A 9,159-nucleotide genomic window follows, 5' to 3' on the forward strand; every position below is an offset into this window, starting at 1 on the left:
AACCAATACAAAACAAACATAGCAGCTCAAAAAAAAGATACTATACTAAACCAGTATACAAGAATAGTACGAAACAAGAAATGCCACATTCAGTCAATCCACCCCAAATCCTTGCAGCCGCGTTGAGCATGGCGGTCGAGGACTCAAACTGTACCGTTCAAGTCCTTGTCTCAGAGGCACTGAGTTGATTGGTATGGAGCCAGGCACCTCCTGATCTGAATCTTGAACTGGCTCCAAATTCTGCATGTCCACACCCCCTGTAGTAGATGATTGAGAATTAGTAGCAGTCACCACCGGCCATGTGCACTGGCTCAAAATTCAGCATGTCCACACCCCATGTAGTAGATGATTGAGAATTAGTAGCAGTCACCACCGGATCCACTGTCAGGATTATCCATATTCTCTCCTTCATCAGCTTCAGATCCCACTGTTTCCCTGAGCAGTAAGGTCTGGAATTGAAAATACAGAGGACATTAAACGACATTCACTCAGTACATGGCACTCATTTTGGTTTATAAGCTGGAAATTGAGCCATCAGTGCAATGTCAAGAGTGTCAGGATGGCGAGTGGTCTAAGGCGCTACGTTCAGGTCGCAGTCTCCTTTGGAGGCGTGGGTTTGAATCCCACTTCTGACAAGTGTCTTTTGCGAGGTGGATACATTTTTGGACTTTTTTTTTCCAAGCACCCGTATCAAAAACAATGTCAACAGTTTCTGTAAATTATCGATAAGATCTATTGTCCGTTGCTTGCACTAATTGCCTGAAGTTGGCTAAATCACAGTAAATCGGTAAAGCAGGAAATCACAGCATCTTCAACAAATCGTGATAGAGGGGCCGAGATAAAGTTTCGACCCTACATATCAAAAGCACAGCTGTCAATAGTTCAGCAGGTTCACAGTGCAGAAGGTTCAGTGGCACCAGGGTCCCCTGCGTCCCAATCACAGCTGGTTTTTAACTTCTGTATTCAGGGCATGGGAGGGGTGTGTTGCATCGTGCACACACAGTTCCTGTTTCGCAGATAAGTTTTAATAAATACACAGAGAATAATATAGAGTCATTGGCCACGAGGAACACCTTCCCTGACCTTTTATTCTCTCCGGTTCCACGTCACCGCGCCTACCATCCAACTCCAAAACTCGGGGGAGAATAACACTCCCTACCTCCCTTGGTGTGCTTCATAGGCGTGCCCATGACGAACACAACATTTCTCCTTAACCAATACAAAACAAACATAGCTGCTCAAAAAAAAGATACTATACTAAACCAGTATAGTAGAATAGTACACCACAAGAAATGCCACATTCAGTCAATCCACCCCGAATCCTTGCTGCCGCGTTGAGCATGGCGGTCGAGGACTCAAACTGTACCGTTCAAGTCCTTGTCTCAGAGGCACTGAGTTGATTGTATGGAGCCAGGCACCTCTTGATCTGAATCTTGAACTGGCTCCAAATTCTGCATGTCCACACCCCCTGTAGTAGATGATTGAGAATTAGTAGCAGTCACCACCGGCCATGTGCACTAGCTCAAAATTCAGCATGTCCACACCCCATGTAGTAGATGATTGAGAATTAGTAGCAGTCACCACCGGATCCACTGTCAGGATGATCCATCCTCTCTCCTTCATCAGCTTCAGGTCCCACTGTTTCCCTGAGCAGTAAGGTCTGGAATTGAAAATACAGAGGACATTAAACAACATTCACTCAGTACATGGCACTCATTTTGGTTTATAAGCTGGAAATTGAGCCATCAGTGCAGTGTCAAGAGTGTCAGGATGGCCGAGTGGTCTAAGGTGCTGCGTTCAGGTTGCAGTCTCCTTTGGAGGTGCGGGTTCGAATCCCACTTCTGACAAGTGTCTTTTGCGAGGTGGATACATTTTTGGACTTTTTTTTCTCCAAGCACCCGTATCAAAAACAATGTCAACAGTTTCTGTAAATTATCGATAAGATCTATTGTCCGTTGCTTGCACTAATTTCCTGAAGTTGGCTAAATCGCAGTAAATCGGTAAAGCGGGAAATCACAGCATCTTCAACAAATCGTGATAGAGGGGCAGAGATAAAGGTTTCGACCCTACATATCAAGAGCGCAGCTGTCAATAGTTCAGCAGGTTCACAGTGCAGAAGGTTCAGTGGCACCAGGGTCCCCTGAGTCCCAATCACAGCTGGTTTTTAACTTCTGTATTCAGGGCATGGGAGGGGTGTGTTGCATCGTGCACACACGGTGCCTGTTTCGCAGATAAGTTTTAATAAATACACAGAGAATAATATAGAGTCATTAGCCACGAGGAACACCTTCCCTGACCTTTTATTCTCTCCGGTTCCACGTCACCGCACCTACCATCCAACTCCAAAACTCGGGGCAGACTAACACTCCCTACCTCCCTTGGTGTGCATCATAGGCGTGCCCATGACGAACACAACATTTCTCCTTATCCAATACAAAACAAACATAGCTGCTCAAAAAAAAGATACTATACTAATCCAGTATACAAGAATAGTACACAACAAGAAATGCCACATTCAGTCTATCCACCCCGAATCCTTGCAGCCGCGTTGAGCATGGCGGTCGAGGACTCAAACTGTACCGTTCAAGTCCTTGTCTCAGAGACACTGAGTTGATTGGTATGGAGCCAGGCACCTCCTGATCTGAATCTTGAACTGGCTCCAAATTCTGCATGTCCACACCCCTTGTAGTAGATGATTGAGAATTAGTAGCAGTCACCACCGGCCATGTGCACTGGCTCAAACTTCTGCATGTCCACACCCCATGTAGTCGATGATTGAGAATTAGTAGCAGTCACCACCGGATTCACTGTCAGGATGATCCATCCTCTCTCCTTCATCAACTTCAGATCCCACTGTTTCCCTGAGCAGGAAGGTCTGGAATTGAAAATATAGAGGACATTAAACAACATTCACTCAGTACATGGCACTCATTTTGGTTTATACGCTCGAAATTGAGCCATCAGTGCAGTGTCAAGTGTGTCAGGATGGCCGAGTGGTCTAATGCGCTGCGTTAAGGTTATAGTCTCCTTTGGAGGCGTGGGTTCGAATCTCTCTTCTGACAAGTGTCTTTTGCGAGGTGGATACATTTTTGGACTTTTTTTTTCCAAGCACCCGTATCAAAAACAATGTCAACAGTTTCTGTAAATTATCGATAAGATCTATTGTCCGTTGCTTCCACTAATTTCCTGAAGTTGGCTAAATCGCAATAAATCGGTAAAGCGGGAAATCACAGCATCTTCAACAAATCGTGATAGAGGGGCAGAGATAAAGGTTTCGACCCTACATATCAAGAGCGCAGCTGTCAATAGTTCAGCAGGTTCACAGTGCAGAAGTTTCAGTGGCACCAGGGTCCCCTCCGTCCCAATCACAGCTGGTTTTTAACTTCTGTATTCAGGGCATGGGAGGGTTGTGTTGCATCGTGCACACATGGTGCCTGTTTCGCAGATAAGTTTTAATAAATACACAGAGAATAATATAGAGTCATTGGCCACGAGGAACACCTTCCCTGACCTTTTATTCTCTCCAGTTCCACGTCACCGCGCCTACCATCCAACTCCAAAACTCGGGGGAGACTAACACTCCCTACCTCCCTTGGTGTACATCATAGGCGTGCGCATGACAAACACAACATTTCTCCTTGACCAATACAAAACAAACATAGCTGCTCAAAATAACGATACTATACTAATCCAGTATACAAGAATAGTACACAACAAGAAATGCCGCATTCAGTCAATCCACCCCGAATCCTTGCAGCCGCGTTGAGCATGGCGGTCGAGGACTCAAACTGTACCGTTCAAGTCCTTGTCTCAGAGGCACTGAGTTGATTGGTATGGAGCCAGGCACCTCCTGATCTGAATCTTGAATTGGCTCCAAATTCTGCATGTCCACACCCCCTGTAGTAGATGATTGAGAATTAGTAGCAGTCACCACCGGCCATATGCACTGACTCAAAATTCTGCAAGTCCACACCCCATGTAGTAGATGATTGAGAATTAGTAGCAGTCACCACAGGGTCCCCTGTCAGGATGATCCATCCTCTCTCCTTCATCAGCTTCAGATCCCACTGTTTCCCTGAGCAGGAAGGTCTGGAATTGAAAATACAGAGGACATTAAATAACATTCACTCAGTACATGGCACTCATTTTGGTTTATAAGCTGGAAATCGAGACATCAGTGTGGTGTCAAGAGTGTCAGGATGGCCGGGTGGTCTAAGGTGCTGCATTCAGGTCACAGTCTCCCTTGGAGAAGTGGGTTCAAACCCCACTTCTGACAAGTGTCTTTTGCGAGGTGGATACATTTTTGGACTTTTTTTTTCCAAGCACCCTTATCAAAAACAATGTCAACAGTTTCTGTAAATTATCGATAAGATCTATTGTCCGTTGCTTGCACTAATTGCCTGAAATTGGCTAAATCGCATTAAATCGGTAAAGCGGGAAATCACAGCATCTTCAACAAATCGTGATAGAGGGGCCGAGATAAAGGTTTCGACCCTACATATCAAAAGCACAGCTGTCAATAGTTCAGCAGGTTCACAGTGCAGAAGGTTCAGTGGCACCAGGGTCCCCTGCGTCCCAATCACAGCTGGTTTTTAACTTCTGTATTCAGGGCATGGGAGGGGTGTGTTGCATCGTGCACACACAGTGCCTGTTTCGCAGATAAGTTTTAATAAATACACAGAGAATAATATAGAGTCATTGGCCACGAGGAACACCTTCCCTGACCTTTTATTCTCTCCGGTTCCACGTCACCGCGCCTACCATCCAACTCCAAAACTCGGGGGAGACTAACACTCCCTACCTCCCTTGGTGTGCATCATAGGCGTGCCCATGACGAACACAACATTTCTCCTTAACCAATACAAAACAAACATAGCTGCTCAAAAAAAAGATACTATACTAATCCAGTATACAAGAATGGTACACAACAAGAAATGCCACATTCAGTCAATCCACCCCGAATCCATGCAGCCGCGTTGAGCATGGCGTTCGAGGACTCAAACTGTTCCGTTCAAGTCCTTGTCTCAGAGGCACTGAGTTGATTGGTATGGAGCCAGGCACCTCCTGATCTGAATCGTGAACTGGCTCCAAATTCTGCAAGTCCACACCCCTTATAGTAGATGATTGAGAATTAGTAGCACTCACCACCCGCCATGTGCACTGGCTCAAACTTCTGCATGTCCACACCCCATGTAGTCGATGATTGAGAATTAGTAGCAGTCACCACGGGATTCACTGTCAGGATGATCCATCCTCTCTCCTTCATCAGCTTCAGATCCCACTGTTTCCCTGAGCAGGAAGGTCTGGAATTGAAAATACAGAGGACATTAAACAACATTCACTCAGTACATGGCACTCATTTTGGTTTATACGCTCGAAATTGAGCCATGAGCGAGGTGTGAAGAGTGTCAGGATGGCCGAGTGGTCTAAGGCGCTGCGTTCAGGTCGCAGTTTCCCTGGGAGGGGTGGGTTCAAATCCCACTTCTGACAAGTGTATATTGCGAGGTGGATACATTTTTGTACTTTTTTTTCCCAAGCACCGTATCAAAAACAATGTCAACAGTTTCTGTAAATTATCGATAAGATCTATTTTCCGTTGCTTGCACTAATTGGCTGAAGTTGGCTAAATCGCAGAAAATCGGTAAAGCGGGAAATCACAGCATCTTCAACAAATCGTGATAGAGGGGCCGAGATAAGGGTTTCGACCCTACATATCAAAAGCACAGCTGTCAATAGTTCAGCAGGGTCACAGTGCAGAAGGTTCAGTGGCACCAGGGTCCCCTGCGTCCCAATCACAGCTGGTTTTTAACTTCTGTATTCAGGGCATGGGAGGGGTGTGTTGCATCGTGCACACAGTGCCTGTTTCGCAGATAAGTTTTAATAAATACACAGAGAATAATATAGAGTCATTGGCCACGAGGAACACCTTCCCTGACCTTTTATTCTCTCCGGTTCCACGTCACCGCGCCTACCATCCAACTCCAAAACTCGGGGGAGACTAACACTCCCTACCTCCCTTGGTGTGCATCATAGGCGTGCCCATGACGAACACAACATTTCTCCTTAACCAATACAAAACAAACATAGCTGCTCAAAAAAAAGATACTATACTAAACCAGTATATAAGAATAGTACACAACAAGAAATGCCACATTCAGTCAATCCACCCCGAATCCTTGCAGCCGCGTTGAGCATGGCGGTCGAGGACTCAAACTGTACCGTTCAAGTCCTTGTCTCAGAGGCACTGAGTTGATTGGTATGGAGCCAGGCACCTCCTGATCTGAATCTTGAACTGGCTCCAAATTCTGCATGTCCACACCCCCTGTAGTAGATGATTGAGAATTAGTAGCAGTCACCACCGGCCATGTGCACTGGCTCAAAATTCAGCATGTCCACACCCCATGTAGTAGATGATTGACAATTAGTAGCAGTCACCACCGGATCCACTGTCAGGATGATCCATCCTCTCTCCTTCATCAGCTTCAGATCCCACTGTTTCCCTGAGCAGTAATGTCTGGAATTAAAAATACAGAGGACATTAAACGACATTCACTCAGTACATGGCATTCATTTTGGTTTATAAGCTGGAAATTGAGCCATCAGTGCAGTGTCAAGAGTGTCAGGATGGCGAGTGGTCTAAGGCGCTACGTTCAGGTCGCAGTCTCCTTTGGAGGCGTGGGTTCGAATCCAACTTCTGACAAGTGTCTTTTGCGAGGTGGATACATTTTTGGACTTTTTTTTTCCAAGCACCCCTATCAAAAACAATGTCAACAGTTACTGTAGATTATCGATATGATCTATTGTCCATTGCTTGCACTAATTTCCTGAAGTTGGCTAAATCGCAGTAAATCGGTAAAGCGGGAAATCACAGCATCTTCAACAAATCGTGATAGAGGGGCAGAGATAAAGGTTTCGACCCTACATATCAAGAGCGCAGCTGTCTATAGTTCAGCAGGTTCACAGTGCAGAAGGTTCAGTGGCACCAGGGTCCCCTGCGTCCCAATCACAGCTGTTTTTTAACTTCTGTAGTCAGGGCATGGGAGGGGTGGGTTGCATCGTGCACACACAGTGCCTGTTTCGCAGATAAGTTTTAATAAATACACAGAAAATAATATAGAGTCATTGGCCACGAGGAACACCTTCCCTGACCTTTTATTCTCTCCGGTTCCACGTCACCGCGCCTACCATCCAACTCCAAAACTCGGGGGAGACTAACACTCCCTACCTCCCTTGGTGTGCATCATAGGCGTGCCCATGACGAACACAACATTTCTCCTTAACCAATACAAAACAAACATAGCTGCTCAAAAAAAAGATACTATACTAATCCAGTATACAAGAATAGTACACAACAAGAAATGCCACATTCAGTCAATCCACCCCGAATCTTTGCAGCCGCGTTGAGCATGGCGGTCGAGGACTCAAACTGTACCGTTCAAGTCCTTGTCTCAGAGGCACTGAGTTGATTGGTATGGAGACAGGCACCTCCTGATCTGAATCGTAAACTGGCTCCAAATTCTGCAAGTCCACACCCCTTATAGTAGATGATTGAGAATTAGTAGCAGTCACCACCCGCCATGTGCACTGGCTCAAACTTCTGTATGTCCACACCCCATGTAGTCGATGATTGAGAATTAGTAGCAGTCACCACCGGATTCACTGTCAGGATGATCCATCCTCTCTCCTTCATCAGCTTCAGATCCCACTGTTTCCCTGAGCAGGAAGGTCTGGACTTAAAAATACAGAGAACATTAAACGACATTCACTCAGTACATGGCACTCATTTTGGTTTATACGCTCGAAATTGGGCCATGAGCGAGGTGTGAAGAGTGTCAGGATGGCCGACTGGTCTAAGGCGCTGCATTCAGGTCACAGTCTCCCTTGGAGGTGTGGGTGCAAATCCCACTTCTGACAAGTGTCTTTTGCGAGGTGGATACATTTTTGGACTTTTTTTTTCCAAGCACCCGTATCAAAAACAATGTCAACAGTTTCTGTAAATTATCGGTAAGATCTATTGTCCGTTGCTTGCACTAATTGCCTGAAGTTGGCTAAATCGCAGTAAATCGGTAAAGCAGGAAATCACAGCATCTTCAACAAATCGTGATAGAGGGGCCGAGATAAAGGTTTCGACCCTACATATCAAAAGCACAGCTGTCAATAGTTCAGCAGGTTCACAGTGCAGAAGGTTCAGTGGCACCAGGGTCCCCTGCGTCCCAATCACAGCTGGTTTTTAACTTCTGTATTCAGGGCATGGGAGGGGTGTGTTGCATCGTGCACACACAGTTCCTGTTTTGCAGATAAGTTTTAATAAATACACAGAGAATAATATAGAGTCATTGGCCACGAGGAACACCTTCCCTGACCTTTTATTCTCTCCGGTTCCACGTCACCGCGCCTACCATCCAACTCCAAAACTCGGGGGAGAATAACACTCCCTACCTCCCTTGGTGTGCTTCAAAGGCGTGCCCATGACGAACACAACAATTCTCCTTAACCAATACAAAACAAACATAGCTGCTCAAAAAAAAGATACTATACTAAACCAGGATACTAGAATAGTACACAACAAGAAATGCAACATTCAGTCAATCCACCCCGAATCCTTGCAGCCGCGTTGAGCATGGCGGTCGAGGACTCAAACTGTACCGTTCAAGTCTTTGTCTCAGAGGCACTGAGTTGATTGGTATGGAGCCAGGCACCTCTTGATCTGAATCTTGAACTGGCTCCAAATTCTGCATCTCCACACCCCCTGTAGTAGATGATTGAGAATTAGTAGCAGTCACCACCGGCCATGTGCACTGGCTCAAAATTCAGCATGTCCACACCCATTGTAGTAGATGATTGAGAATTAGTAGCAGTCACCACCGGATCCACTGTCAGGATGATCCATCCTCTCTCCATCATCAGCTTCAGATCCCACTGTTTCCCTGAGCAGTAAGGTCTGGAATTGAAAATACAGAGGACATTAAACAACATTCACTCAGTACATGGCACTCATTTTGGTTTATAAGCTGGAAATTGAGCCATCAGTGCAGTGTCAAGAGTGTCAGGATGGCCGAGTGGTCTAAGGTGCTGCGTTCAGGTTGCAGTCTCCTTTGGAGGCGTGGGTTCGAATCCCACTTCTGACAAGTGTCTTTTGCGAGGTGGATACATTTTTGG

General features: G+C 45.9%; 1 non-coding gene across 1 annotated transcript; it reads left to right on the forward strand.

Annotated features, from left to right (window-relative positions):
- Positions 1-9,045: 9,045 nt before the first annotated feature.
- On the forward strand, positions 9,046-9,128 carry TRNAL-CAG (transfer RNA leucine (anticodon CAG)). Its single transcript has one exon. It is a non-coding gene; the product is annotated as a tRNA-Leu (tRNA).
- The last annotated feature ends 31 nt before the right edge of the window (positions 9,129-9,159 follow it).

Source organism: Pleurodeles waltl, unplaced genomic scaffold (genome assembly GCF_031143425.1).
Source record: "Pleurodeles waltl isolate 20211129_DDA unplaced genomic scaffold, aPleWal1.hap1.20221129 scaffold_39, whole genome shotgun sequence".
In the NCBI taxonomy this organism is placed as follows: domain Eukaryota; kingdom Metazoa; phylum Chordata; class Amphibia; order Caudata; family Salamandridae; genus Pleurodeles; species Pleurodeles waltl.